Here is a 15,000-nt window from a genome sequence, read left to right on the forward strand (position 1 = left end):
TTCTTCTAATTTTCTTCCCTTTCCCTCTTTTCTTTTTCTTTCTTCTTTCTCCTATTCTTTCTCTCTTTTCTTTTCCCTTTATCAAGGCTCTTTTTCTTTTTCTTTTTTTCTTCGTTAATTTACGATAAAAAGCGTTATCATTTTAAGAAAGCTAAAGCGAGAATTGAAAGAAATTTTGAATATATCTCGTTGCTGTAGTCGTGATTAGGGGAGAGGTGGGAGAGGGTTGTTGGCGCGGGATGCACCGCAGTAGAAGAGTTTGGGGAAACGAGCTCCTCCTCGAGAGAGTAAAAAAAAAGAAAAGAGAAAAGGAATAAAAAGGAAACAAAAAGGGGAAAAAGAAGAAAGAAAGAAGGATAAAGAAAAAAAGGAAGAAAGAGAGAAAGAGTAAAAGAACCAGAGAAACAGAGAGAGAGAGAGAGAGAGAAAGATGAGAGGGAAAAAATGCAGAGGAGAAGGCTGAGAGACAATGCGTGCTTTCACGTATTCCAAGATGGACGATGTACGTTAAGTTAACCGAGCGAGCACCGTAGGATTTCGTATGCCGAAGAGGAGAGGACACGAATTCTTATACTCCCGCGGAGGAGACAGGGATCTGAAGAGACATACGAAGAGAGAGAGAGAGAGAGAGAGAAAGAGAGAGAGAGAGAGAGGAACGGATGTTGAGACGACTTTAAATGCGTCCTGCGTACCGTCTTTACTCGCTTCTTCCTTTTTTCTCTCTTTCTGTCCAATGTATTCTCTCTCTCTCTCTCTCTCTCTCTCTCTCTCTCTCTCTCTCTCTATCTCTCTCTCATTCTTCTTCCTTGCTTTATTTTTTTTTCTTTTCTTTTTTTTTTTTTTTTTGTTTGTTTCTTTCAAAGAATGCAAAGATCTCTCCTTTCTGTCTCAAAATGACGAAATAAAAGTATCTACCTATCTATCTATCTGCCTACCTATCTACCTACCTATCTACCTAGCTACCTAGCTACCTAACTATACTTCGTAATGATTAGTAGAAAAATTGTTTTCATTAGTTATCCGTAATATCTTTTAATTACATCGGTCGTACCGATTAATGCCCATCGATCCAATCGAAATAGATCAAAGCGTAGATCAAAGCGTAGATCAAAGCTTAGATCAAAGCATGTGGATAATGACGAAAGACAAAAGATTCCAACACGTAAGCGTGATTTTAGGGTGGGCTCGATGATATTGAGGTTGCTCGTAGTCATGTTACACAGAGAGAGAGAGAGAGTGAGAGAGAGAGAGAGATAATATGCCTCGGTGCTTGGTGGCTGATCGCTAATTACTAATTAGCAATTAGGACTTTGTGCGAGCGAGATGGCCGACGTCAGACGGCGGTTTTCTAGGTCAGTCGAACGTTCAAATTTTGCGCGCGTTCCCGCCTAATCGTGGATGCGAGACGATGACTATTACGACGACGTCCTTTCTATTTTTCATTTATATATATATGTTTTTCCTTTTTTTTCTTTTGTTTTAATAAATTGTAGATAAAAAAAGAAAATATAGCTTTATATCATAAATATTATATATTATAAATATTATGTTTTCTATAAAAAAAAAAAAAAAAAAAATAATAAAAATAAAAAAAAACCGATATAAGAAAGAATCATTTTGATACATTTCTTATTTGGTTTTGTTCTGTATAATTGATGACAAACGAAAGAAAAAAAAAAAAAAAAAAAAAAAAAAAAAGAAGAAAAATAGAAAAATTAAAGAACAAAAAGTAATATATACTTATATAATATTATAATTTATAAACAATTTTTCTCAATCATTCGTTAAATTACAAAACATTTATTATTATATATCTCTCGTGAGAAATATATTATCTATGCGTTGTAATTATATTTATATCTATTTATCGAAAAAAGAAAGAAAGATGAATAGAATTCTCTCTCTCTCTCTCGCTCTCTAAAAAAAAAAAAAGAAAAGAAAAAAACGAAGAAAAAAAAATTAAAAACTTGTGGATAATTAATTATAAAGAATATATATATATATATATATATGTATGTATGTATGTATATTCTCAGAAAAAAATTGCAAGAATTTTGATTATCAAAAACTCGCCAAACTGGACATCTCACTGGTAGAATGAGTCTTCCTCAAAAAAAATCTTTCAACATTTCGTTGAAGTTTGTATAAAATCGTAGCTCATTCGGTCTTCTCTTTCACGTAATTGGGCTCTCATTATCAACGAATTTTTATACCATTCGTTCTTTGAATTTATGTACTTATTACAATTACGCTACTATCGCAAACTATCTCTCTGGATCGCGAGGAAGATCTAAGTTTATTGAATTTACTCCGAAAGTCAGAGAAAGCGACGACCTCGTCGTTGAAGTTTTCAGGTAATTTCTTCTTTATTAAACATGATGACAAGGAAAGAAAGAAAGAAAGAAAGAAAGAAAGAAAGAAAGAAAAAAAAAGAGAAAAAAAAAGAAAAGAAAAAAACGCAGAAAAAAGAAAAAAAGAAAAGGAACGACGCAAGTAAAGTAAGTACTTAACTACTTACAACTCGTCGAGATTAACATGGTTTCTCTGATGTCGATAATGACTTTTAAACGGGCCACTTTGTAAATACATTTTAATCAAATAACGATCTTCTTCTACCTGAAGATCCATCCAGATACTCGATATCAATGTGTCTTCGAATAAAATTTATTCCTAAGTTATAGAATGAATCTTGTAAATTAATTATTCCTTTATTATCGAACGACGTAACAAGCACGAAATAATTTATTATTGTTACTTACATTACTTTATCTTGTTATTAAATTTCTTTAAATATGTTTTACATATAAATAGCCTCTTTTCTCTCTCTCTCTCTCTCTCTCTCTCTATATATATATATATATATATATATATATATATATATATATATATATATATATTAGGTACATAAATAAATTAATTTTTAATGTTAATCGTTACGTTATCTACGAACACATATAAAATTCTCTTCACATTTATATTACAATCAAGCATCTTTATGTACTTGAGTTTATCGCATGAACTACCTAAAGTAGCTAACTATCGATGTAACCACCTACGTTTCTTATATTTCGATGGTATTCAAGAGAAAATTATTCCCCAAAGCCGGTTACGACGAGTTTACGTTCAGTTATCACGTATGTACATAGACGTCACGTTAATCACAATTAACGATCAATTAATGCAAAAATTTTTTAAATCGAACGATTATTACTCATCGATGTATGCGTTATGATATTGGAAAAATTATTATTCTCCGATTAATGTCTTCGATTAAAGAAATTAAAAATATTCGAAGTTATGTAACGAATGATTAGAATTCTCAAAAATTTGTAATAATTAATATCTCGTATTAGAGATATTTAAAATTGTCTTGTGAAAATTCAAATTTACAAAATGGAAATATTAACGTGATTAGAAATATTCGAATTGAGAAATAATCGTAAAATATCTTTTAAATAATCGTTCTTGAAATAATAAATATGAAATTGTAAGAAATATTAATCGTTTGAAACTATACTCGTTTTAAAAAAGGATTATCTTATTATTAGATCTAATTAATAAGATCTAATGTAAATAATTAAAAATCTTCAAATTTATATAATACTATGCATTCAATTTCATGATATATGGATATCGATTTTCCATTCTCTTTTTATTCTCAGAGAAAGAAAAAGAAAAAAGAAAGAAAAAGAAAGAAAAGAAAAATATTGAAAATATCGGAAATTTACATGGAGAACGAAACAAAAAGCAAATATAAATAATTAGAAAGAATATCGTAGATAATCTATCTTGAAACAATAAATATAAGATAAATAAGGAAATTTTAATCTATTGAAAGGATATTTTTATAAAAGATTATCAATACTATGATCCAATTAACAGTATTAGATATCTTTTTAAATTATTTTTATTAAATATATTAAAACTAAACGATAACGCGAATTAAAACTATTAAAGAGAATTCAATAAGAATTTCTCGAGATCTGGATATCTGGATTTTGCATACTCGTGTTACTCTTAGATATACTCTCGAAGAAGCGATTCCCCTTTTATGCGTGCCATGGACACGTGCGAACACGGGATCGGTGCCACCTCGAATACATTTCATCCGGAACGCTGTTATCTCCATATTCGTATGGGAAACGGTTCGCAACCTGACCACCCGATACTTTTTCATCTCTCTTTTTCTCTCTCTCTCACTCTATCTCTCCCCCTCTTTTTTTTCTCGCGTTTCGATTCGTGCTTGGAGGTTCGTGCATCGATTCAACGAGAAAAGGGCGCCGGCTCGCCTTGTTTCAAGAAAGTTTCACGAAAACGCTCTTTATCCACAAAGATCGTCGCGTAACGGGATCGAATGCTAAGTATCGTGTGTGCACCATCACTACCTCTTTCTCTCTTTCTTTCTCTCTCATATAATACACATACCCGTGCATACATACGTACCAGAACAATCTCTTTTCTACGATATCGAATAACTTTCGATTTTTTTTCTTTTTTTTCCACCGACGATTACAAAGGCCTAACAGAAGACCGAAAGAAAATTCTATTTAACCATAGGTATAATAAGTTTTATGCGCGATCGCGTACGATAACCATCCTAGATACTTTAAGGATAATAATAGAAATCGTTTGGTATGTTTTTAATGCGTTTTCTGTTCGTAAAATGGACCGGTCGGTCTCTCGCTCGTTCTAATACTCTTACATACTTATTTTGTTCTCTTGTCTACTCGCATGAAATCGGCTCGCTTTAGTTAACGTTCACGCTGAGAGGAAAACGAGATTCTACATTATATACATATATTACATTTACATATATATGTATATACATATATGTATTTGTATTCCATTGGAATTTGCAGAGGAAGGAAAGAAATAAAACCATGATGAAGAAGCAAAAGAAACAAAGAGATGGACATTGTGTATATAAAAAAGAAAAATAGTATCTTCCTATCTGTAATAAAGTTCGTGATTGGAATGAATCAATGTCTCAATGAAAATAAATAATAAAATATTAACGACAAATAGTCCTTTTCTATAGGTTTTTTTTTTTTTTTTTTTTTTTTTTATACGATTCGTTAAAACGTTAAAGAAACTTCCTTTAGAATCTACTTATCTTGTTCACCGAGCAGTTCGTCACGCTCATGTATCCCGTATGGTTGGAATGTGTGACCAGATAATACGCCATTTTAATTCTTTTTCTTCCTTTTTTTTTTCTTTTTCTTTCTCTCTCTCTCTCTCTCTCTCTCTCTCTCTCTCTCTCTATTTTCCAAGCAACTTCTTTGAGAAATATCGAAATCGAAGTGACATATTTATAAATCTCATTATAATGTTTTATATGTTTTCTACGATTTCTATCAAATGTATTTCGTGTATTATTATCATGATTTTATGTCACACGTATATGTGTACGTATGTGTCTACGTGTTTACGTGTATATTTTTGTGTATTAACTATACGAAAGAATTGGGCCGAGTATCCGTTTCCTTTGGATAACTTTCGGAGAATCATTATAACATTTTATCGCTTTTATTTCTACTCGACTGATATAGGAATAATTTGGTTAAAAACTCTAAAGGAAAAAAAAGAGAGAGAGAGAGAGAGAGATAGAGAGAGAGAGATGAAGAGAAAGCTTCCGATCCGTTAAGTTATCCAAAAATCGAAAGAACATTCTAACAGTTCCAGATTCGACTTAAACCCCTCGTAAAATGATCGAGAGAACGATTAAATTATTTCGCACTTTTTTGAAATATTTCACACGATCTATAGGTTCAGAGATCAATCGATATAATTTGAAGAACTTTAAAAACACGTTTATCGATATCTTTCATAGACATATGGATCGATGAAGGGATCAATAATATTTCAAATTATATTCGATTATATCGTTATCACAAAAAAAAATACAAATATTGATCGATGATTTGTGAAGGAAAAAATTTTCTAATAACAATATATGTATATATTCTTATCTAATAATTTTCTCCTCCTAAAGATCAAACTCATTCTTATATTATTATTCGAATAAATTTCATTAACGTAACGTTCATTCGCAAGTATCTTAATAAATTTCATGTAAAAATAATAAAAGTGTTATTATAATGAATCGATGTATTTGTAAGTATTAAAAAAAAAAAGAGAGAGAGAGAGAGAGAGAGAAAAATTGTTTAATGATAAAAGTATCGCTTGTTAAGCCATTCAACAAATCAAAATTAAATTTGTTAAATAGATTTTTCGAAAAAATAAATCGATCGATGTATTTTCATAATTATTTTCAATATTTTTCTAATGACAAAAGTAACGTTATATACAGCCATTGAAGTTACGATGGATATTATATTAAAAGAAAAAAAAAAAAAAAAAGATAAATAAATAAAATTGTCTCAATATCAAAATATTATCTCTCATTAGCTTATTAAGATCAAGATAAAACAAATACGTTGATATCTATACAATGTAATAGATCTTTCGAAACAAAGAGATCTTATTACGAAGGTTTCAAACTGTTTTAATGATGAATCATTCAAAAAGGAAAAAGTCTAATAAAGTATAATAAAGTAATAATATTTGTAAGAAGAAAAAAAAAACAAAAACAAAAAAAAAAAAAAATATATACATTTGTTCTTCGTTCGAGTAGAACACGATCATACATATACAATATGGACGGGCTTAAATATAATGTCCCTTTCACGAAGGATTTTATACGTCGAGCTAAGAGACTTATCTACAATGATCGATGTCACTCGCGATGTACTTCGCTTTCGACGCGCGTATAAAAAGGGACTGCACGCTAGTATGCATATTTCATTTCGTCCGACGTACCTACAACTTTTCTCTACGTTCTTAGAATCTCCTTGGATCGTCGATCTTAACATGTGGATGGATGCTCCGTTTAGATCCAACTCATAACATTTTGTACTATGGCCGACGTCGCTTTTATAGTTTCTACGACGTTACTTGAATGTGAACTTACTTGTGTATAATTCTTCTTTTTTGTTTTCTTTTCTTTTCTTTTATTTTATTTTTTTCAAGGACTTTCTCTCTCTCTCTCTCTCTCTCTCTCTCTCCCTCTCCCTCTCTCTCTTTCTTTCTGTCACTCTTTCTCTCGTCAAAAAACCAAACAACGTTTTCATATACGTATATAGCGTCCATTGTAAATACTTTCACAATAATTATTTCTCTTACTTGGAAAACTCGATATATTTCATTTCTACCTGATTAAAAAATATCGTGTCTTTCTATAATCAAATAATTGTTCAAAAGTGAAAGAAAAGAAAGTTCACTCTCTCTCTCTCTCTTTCAGAAAAAAAAAAAGAAAAAAAAAAATATAAATTTGTAATTTTTTTGGTTGTGATAAAAAAAAAAAAAAAAAAATAATCATTGGCAAAAAGTTAATCGGTGAAGGTACAGATATTTTGTCATGATATACTGCAATTAATTTTACAAAAAGTATTCTCGTATAAGATCTACCTAGAATCTCGTCGAGTCCAGTCCACTTCAGTCCATCCATCCATCCATCCATCCATCCATCCATCCGTCTACCCATCCATCGTTAGGTCGGTTCGTCCATCCATCCATCCATCCATCCGTCCATCCGACCGTCCGTTCATCTAATTGTTAAGCGGCAAGTGGGTTAAGGGGTCTGCAACTTAATTGCGGTCAGTTTCATAATTTTTTAATTGAGACGACGAATCGCTCCTTTAATTACGCACGTGCACAGCGACAGAGAAAGCGTTGCCGGTCACCGTTGTCTTCCAGGTAAAGGAGACCAAGTAGAAGGATCTGTTTATTCGTGACAAGCTTCTATTTATATATATATATATATATATGTTATCTATCTTCAAACTACTTTCGTTGGGAAAACAATCGTAAAAAAGACAAGAAGAGAAAAAAGAAAGAAAAGCAAAAAAAAAAAAGAAAGAAAGGAAGAAAAGAAAAATCAGAAATATAGCTCATCCTTCTTCTTCTTCTTCCTCATACTTCTTATTCTCCTTCTCCTTCTTCTTACTTTTTGTTTTTCTTTCTTGTTCTTCTCCTATCCTTTCTTCTTCCTTCTTTTTCATCTTTTTTTCTCTTTTTCTTTTCTTATTTTTTCTTTTTATATTTTTTCTATCTTCTTTTTTTTTCTTTTTTAAATGAATCATATCACATTATTGCGCTTTTCTAATCTATTCTCTAATCACAAATGAATTAGCAATTCACCTAGGACATTGCGAAACAGCCCGATGAAAAATAAATCTAAAAATATCGAAATGCTTACGTAAACGTTGCAATGTTAGCACACGTAAGATATAAATTGCATCTATGTATCTAAACAACCGGAATAGAAAAGATGTAAGTACGTACGTACGTACGTATATACGTATATACGTATATACGTCGAAGAGATCAAAAATATTGATCATTGATATCTTTACAAGTCAAATCTGTCGCGATTCACATGGGCGTTAACTTATTATTCGGATCCGAAATGGAATTAATAAAAATTCATGTATCTATTACGATCACTTGTAATTTCCAATATCCGTTTGTTTATCTATCTTATATAAAAGAAAATAGCGAAAAGAAAGCATGAAAAGTAAAAGAAAAAAAAAAAAAAAAAAAAGAAAAAGGACAGAGAGAGAGAGAGAGAGAGAGAGAGAGAGACAGATAAAAAAAAGAATCGATGGAATTATTTAACCTAATCGGAGAAGGGAGTTGTATAGAAATAATATTAAATCGCGTTTGATGATAGATAGAATATAAGAGAAGAAAAAAAAAATTGAATGAGAAAAAAAAGAAAAAAAGAAAAAATTAAACGAAAGAAGGAAAGAAAGAAAGAAATATATCAATGCGTATTTAAAATAGGAAGTAGAAAATCCTCGAATGATTATCAACAACGAACTCGCTTTTTGGCCGGTCCTTACGTAAGCCCATGAATTCGCGCGTTCGACATTGACACGCGTTGCGATTTCAAAGTCAGATCCGGCCAGGTTCTGCAACTTTTTTTTCCTTTTCTTTTTTTTCTCCTTTTTTTTTTTCTTATACTATATTTCTCTTCCTCTCTCTCTCTCTCTCTCTCTCTCTCTCACTCTCTCTCTCTCTCTCTTTTTCTCTTTTTTTCTCGGTTCGTGCACACCTTGAAAGTTCCGCGATAGGTGAGGCCAAATCGTGTGGCGACGATCCAAGGTTTTTAATCGACATCCGGACTACATCTACATGTGTATATGTACCCACGTGTATATATGTACATACATTATGTAATATAATATATGTGTGTGTGTGTGTGTGTAAATATATATGTATGTATATAAGTATATCGTATGGGATATCTATGCGTCCGTCCATTTGGAGTGTGCAACGATAATGGGGTCTGTTTAATATGTTGTATCGAGAATGGGGAAAAAGGAGATCAGATTGATTTTATTAAAGAAAGGAAAAAAAAAGAAAGGAAAGATAAAAACAAAAAAAAAAAAAGAAAAAGAAGGATAAAAAGAGAGAAAGAAAAATGGAAAGAGAATCCTCGAATATTTCAAACGGTAAAGAATCATTTGCTTGTCTTATGTTCGGAGACTTTAACGAGCGAGAAGACGAGACGAGACGAGACGAAACGAAACGAGACGAGACGAAACGAAACGAGACGTTTCGGTCAAACGGAAGGAAGAGAAGAAATAAAATAAAAAGAAATGAGAAAAAGAAGATAAGAAAATGGTAGGAAAAAGAGAGAGAGAGAGAGAGAGAGAAGGAAAGAGAGAGTAGAGAGTAAAGAAATGATATGAGGAGAAAGAGAAAGAGAGAGAGAGAGAAAGAGAGAGTGGAGAGTAAAGAAATGATACAAGGAAAAAGAGAGAGAGAAAAAGAGAGAGAGAGAGAGAGAAATGAAAATGTTCAGGCTTACCAACGTTGTGACGTTGGAGAAGTGGAAAATTATATCGGCAAATGAAGCGATAAAATCCAACCACAGACGTGTTATTATGGCGTATAAAGACGATCGTAAAATTTGACCAATTCTTCCATCCTGGTTATAGGACGTCGTCGATCGAGGGTAAAGGCGAGAGATGAAAGGAAATAAAGAAAGAAAAATGGAAAGTGCGTGAAAGAAAGAAAGAAAGAAAGAAAGAAAGAAAGAAGAAGGGAGAGAGAGAGAGAGAGAGAGAGATCAAAATTCGATTTAACTCGCGTGTAACGGGCTGCGAATCGACCCGCAGAATTATCTTTCAGGATATAACGAAAGATTGACTTCGTTTCGTGCACCTTTTCTCTTTGGTTTTCTCCCGCTTCTGATATATAGACTATGTCTTTGTGGTTATTGTATTAAAAAGAAAAAAGAAAAAAGATAAAGAAAAAGGAAGAAAAACGAAAAAGAAGAAAAACGAAAAAGAAGAAAACCCCGAGAGCGATACTTCTTCCATCATTATGAATCATTTCTTCTGTTGTTCCTTTTATTTTTTTTTTTATTCTTCTTTTTTCTTTTTCTTTTTTTTTAGTTTTTTTTTTCCTTTTTTTTTTTTTGTCATTTTTTCTATACTCACACACACACTCATGCTCACACTCATACACACCTATATATATATATATATATATTTATTTATTTATTTATTTATTTATTTATTTATTTATTTATTTAATTCAAGTATGCATTTTTTCCTTTCCATTGATGCAACGATATTTCAGATAGGATTAATTTCTTAAATGTTAAGTAACATTGGACGTAACTGTTACATTGAGATGTAACTTATGAAAAACCTTTTTTGGAATACAATCATTTTCTTTCCCTTTCTATCCTTCGTTCTTTTCTTTTTTTTTTTTTGTTTTCTTTTATTATCGTTATTTTCTTTCTTTCTTTCTTTCTTTTTTTTTTCTTTTTTTTCTTTTTCTTTTTGATATGGCACATATCGAAAGTTACAGAAAGTCATAAGAGAATTTTCACAAAAGATTATACTATAGACGGTCTAGGAACATCGTTTTCACCGTTATAATGATCGTCGGAAGAATGTCTGGTATGCAGAACGCTCGTATACATCCTCGAAAACGTTTTGTCTCTCTCTCTCTCTCTCTCTCTCTCTTTCTCTCTCTATCTAACAGAACTGAATAGTTCTTTCTCGCGTTTGTCACGGCTATGGTACATTTAAGAGTATCTCAGAAGAAGGAAAAAAGAAGTAAAAAATCGAAAAGCCAAAAAGAAAAAAAGAAAGATAAAGGAAAAAGGAAGGAAAAGAAATAAAAGAAAGTAAATACGGTCGAAAAACTTCGGCGAATAAGAATTACGGTAGCAACGATCGATAGTAATTTTATATCGATAATATCGATAAATATGTTCATCGACGATCAAATTTTCGATCGAACAAGTACGTTAATCGAAGTACGATACGATTAATACGTCTGTTTGAACAAATATATATACATACATACATATATATATATATATACATACATACATACATTCATTTATATACATATATACATACATATATATATATATATATATATATATATATATATATATATATATATTTACCGAGGCCAACGATTATTAAGGAAAATAAGATCGACTTCGAAACACTCTCGGCCTCGAATTATCTCTTTACACGCCTTCTTCTTCGAAACACTTTAGTAAAAGAGAAAGAGAGAAAGAGAGAGAGAGAGAGGAGAGAGAGAGAGAGAGAGAGAGAGAGAAAGAAAGAGAGAAAGTGAGAATAATTATAGGATCCTGACGAAACGCTTCATTTCTTTTTCCTTCCTTTTTTTTCTTCTTCTCTCTCTCTCTCTCTCTCTCTCTCCCTCTCTCTCTCTCTTTCTCCCTCTCTCTTTTTATTTATTTCTTTTACCTCTTTCATATATTTATTTTGACATTCAAGTTCTACCTGAATCATTCGGCGTGACTGAACACTTTACTTTTCGCGTTTTCGCGCTTCTACGATTTCATTTGACTTCTCTTTTTCTGTCAATAATAAGTATCCATTAGTCTACTCGAAGAGTAATTCAATCGTTCCGACAATTTGAACGTATCATTTCCATCTACTTTTTTTCTTTTCTCATTCTCTCTTTCTCTTTCTTTCTTTCTCTCTCTCTCTCTCTCTCTCTCTCTCTCTCTTTCTTTCCCTCCATCTCTCTTTGTTTTATAAATAGATAGCATTAGAATTTTTGAACATACATATGTACGAAAGTATTCGTTGAAAAGCAAAAAAAAAAAAGAATTTGAATCTAAATTAGAAAAAAGAAAAAAAAGAAAAAATTAAAATAGAAATCTAAATTAAGTCGATTAATCCTTGATTATTTCAATGGATGATATATAAGTGTTCTTGTAATTAGAAATGAATATGTTTAACGACTATATAAATACATCGTATACATTACTATATATTTCATTCTCGTAAATTCGAATAACATGATTATATTCATGTTTTCAATGATAAATAAAAGAGATTTCATTACAATTACAATTATAAAGTCTAACGTTTAATTTTTAATTCTCCTTGATTTATTTAACATTTAAACATTCTAACAATTGAAATATGATTACGTTAATCACTGACAAATTTCTTGACTAGTTCGTTCCTCGATATATTTAAATTTGAATATATTCATTAAAAAATAGAAAGAAAAAGAAATTCAATTTCTATTACTACTCAATTATAAATTCAATTATTGATCGCTTCGATTTTAATTTTTCTTTTTTTCTTTTTTCTTTTTTTCTTGATACCTGAATACTCTAGTTAAAAACGATTAAAAGCCAGAATGTCTTTTGACTGAATTAATTGAAAAGAAGAAGAAGAAGAAGAAGAAACAAAAAAATAGAAGAATAAAAAATAATTTCAATTACTTTCGAAATTATCAAGTGAGAATAAATTTTGGATCGTTAGTACGATTTCCTGTCACGTACTGTCAAGCAACTAACAATTAGCCTACGACTAATTTTCCGAGGCTTGCTTAGAAAGCAATCACGTGTTCCACACTGGAATCGCATTTCCACGTTCGTTTCTTTTTCCACGAATACGTTCGCTCTTTCTAGTTAATCGATCGATCTAAACAGGTAAATCGTTGAATCATTATATCACAAAACAAGATCAAAGACTAACATTTTTTCCGTAATATTATTTAACTTTGATTGTTAATAATAACATAGTTTATCGGTTAATCTTTACAATTGATTAATTCGATCTTACGTACGTTAATCGATCAATAATGAAATATTTCATATTGTAATTAAATTATCGATTAAATCTAATAAATGAAAAAGAATATATTAATGGAAAAAAATAATTAAATTAAAAATAATTCTATTACATTAATATAAAATAATTAAATAATATTTAATATTTAATTATAAACGAAACACGAAGATATGAATTAAATTCAAATTATTACGTGCTAAGTTTCCTTCGTAAAAAATCATTAATTTTCTTATTAAATATATAAATAATTAATTCGATATGTATTTACGAAGATCATTAATTATAAATCTCATATAATCTAATGAGGCAATAATAAATTTTTGATTCTTAATAAAAATCAAATAAATTATAATTGTAATATATTTCCTTATTCAAGATAACTCTCAATTATATGTATATACATATACATTATATATTTATATACCTACACACACATATATATATATATATATATATATATATATATATATACATAAATATATATTTATGTATAATCAAGAAAATAAATCTTAAACTAGCGAGTTTGCTTCGTGCTTGGACGAGCTCGTACGAAGTAAAACGATACATTTTCAGAGTCTCCACCACTTTCCTTAGAAACTTTCTCCCTGTTTCTCTATCTCGCGAATTACCGAGACGAAGTCGTTCGTCCACCTTGGAAAACGTCGGGCACCGTCCTCTTTGCTTGCTCGTTTGGCCTCCGAATGCGTGCAATTGTGTACCTGACATATACACACACACACACGCGCGCGCGCGCGCGCGTGCGCGCGCGTGCGCACACATACACAGAGATACATATACATGGTATTCCTTCGAGGAAATCGAGAAACGAGTATCGATCGATACACGCGAATTCGCAGAAACGGCGAAATCGACGACGGTATACGCCTCGTTAGCCATGCTCGAGATGAAATATTTCTCTTGAAGAGAGAGAGAGAGAGAGAGAGAGAGAGGATCCTTTTCTCTTCTTATATATATATATATATATTTTATACATAAATATATATTTATGTATAATCAAGAAAATAAATCTTAAACTAGAGAACTTGCTTTTATATATATACATATATATCAAATATATATATGTATATATATATATATATATATATATATATATATATGTACGTATGTATACGTATATATCAATATATGTAATAATTAGAAAGTGAGAGAGAAAATCATTGTTTTATAAATTATTTAAGTATTAAAAGAATTGATTTTCAAATTATATTACTTTTAATAAGATTAACATTAAGTGTAAAAAGAAAAAAAAAAGAAAAAAAGAAGAAGTAGCATTGTTAAAAACACGCGCGCACAAATAATTCATTATAAATTTTAATATGTAATTTAGATGTATGTATATATGTATGTATACGTCGATAGTATACGTTATTAGTTAGACAGTGAAAATCATTATTGTTATCGCACACGAATGAATTGGAATATTTTAATAATCTTAAACGAAACGATCTACTTTGGGATAATTAAATACAAACAAAAATAAATAAATAAATAAATAAATAAATAAATACGTGACCGAATTGATGATAAATTTTTTATGAATTTTTAACGAATGATCTTTCATCGTGCTTGCCCAGGGCTATCAGTTTAGCCAACTGATTGTCTTCGTAATGGCCAAGAATTATGGTCATCGGAAGCACTTAGGCTTGCTACATAGTAGATCGTACGATCTCACGAAACGTATCTCGCGTAAGACCACCAATGTTGTTGTTGGTACGTTCGAATCTAACGAGCTTTTAGACATCGTTCTAATGCAGATACACATGCATAATTCTATTGCACGACCCAATAACCGTTCTTTTGTTTTATATTTAAAATAATTATTTTAGAA

The 15,000-nt window shown here is 30.6% G+C and overlaps 1 protein-coding gene across 2 annotated transcripts in view; it reads left to right on the forward strand.

Moving 5' to 3' along the window:
• Window positions 1–15,000, forward strand: part of LOC124430737 (RNA polymerase II degradation factor 1) — a 72,148-nt gene that overhangs the window by 49,950 nt on the left and 7,198 nt on the right. The window contains exon 1 of one of the 2 annotated variants that reach the window (XM_046977724.1): window positions 2,330–2,354. The exons of the other annotated variant lie outside the window; for it this stretch is intronic. The gene's annotated coding sequence lies outside the window, so the exon portion shown is untranslated. Of the gene's footprint in view, window positions 1–2,329; window positions 2,355–15,000 lie in introns of those variants that run through there. 2 annotated transcript variants of the gene reach the window in all.

Source organism: Vespa crabro, chromosome 19, assembly GCF_910589235.1.
Source record: "Vespa crabro chromosome 19, iyVesCrab1.2, whole genome shotgun sequence".
Lineage (NCBI taxonomy): Eukaryota > Metazoa > Arthropoda > Insecta > Hymenoptera > Vespidae > Vespa > Vespa crabro.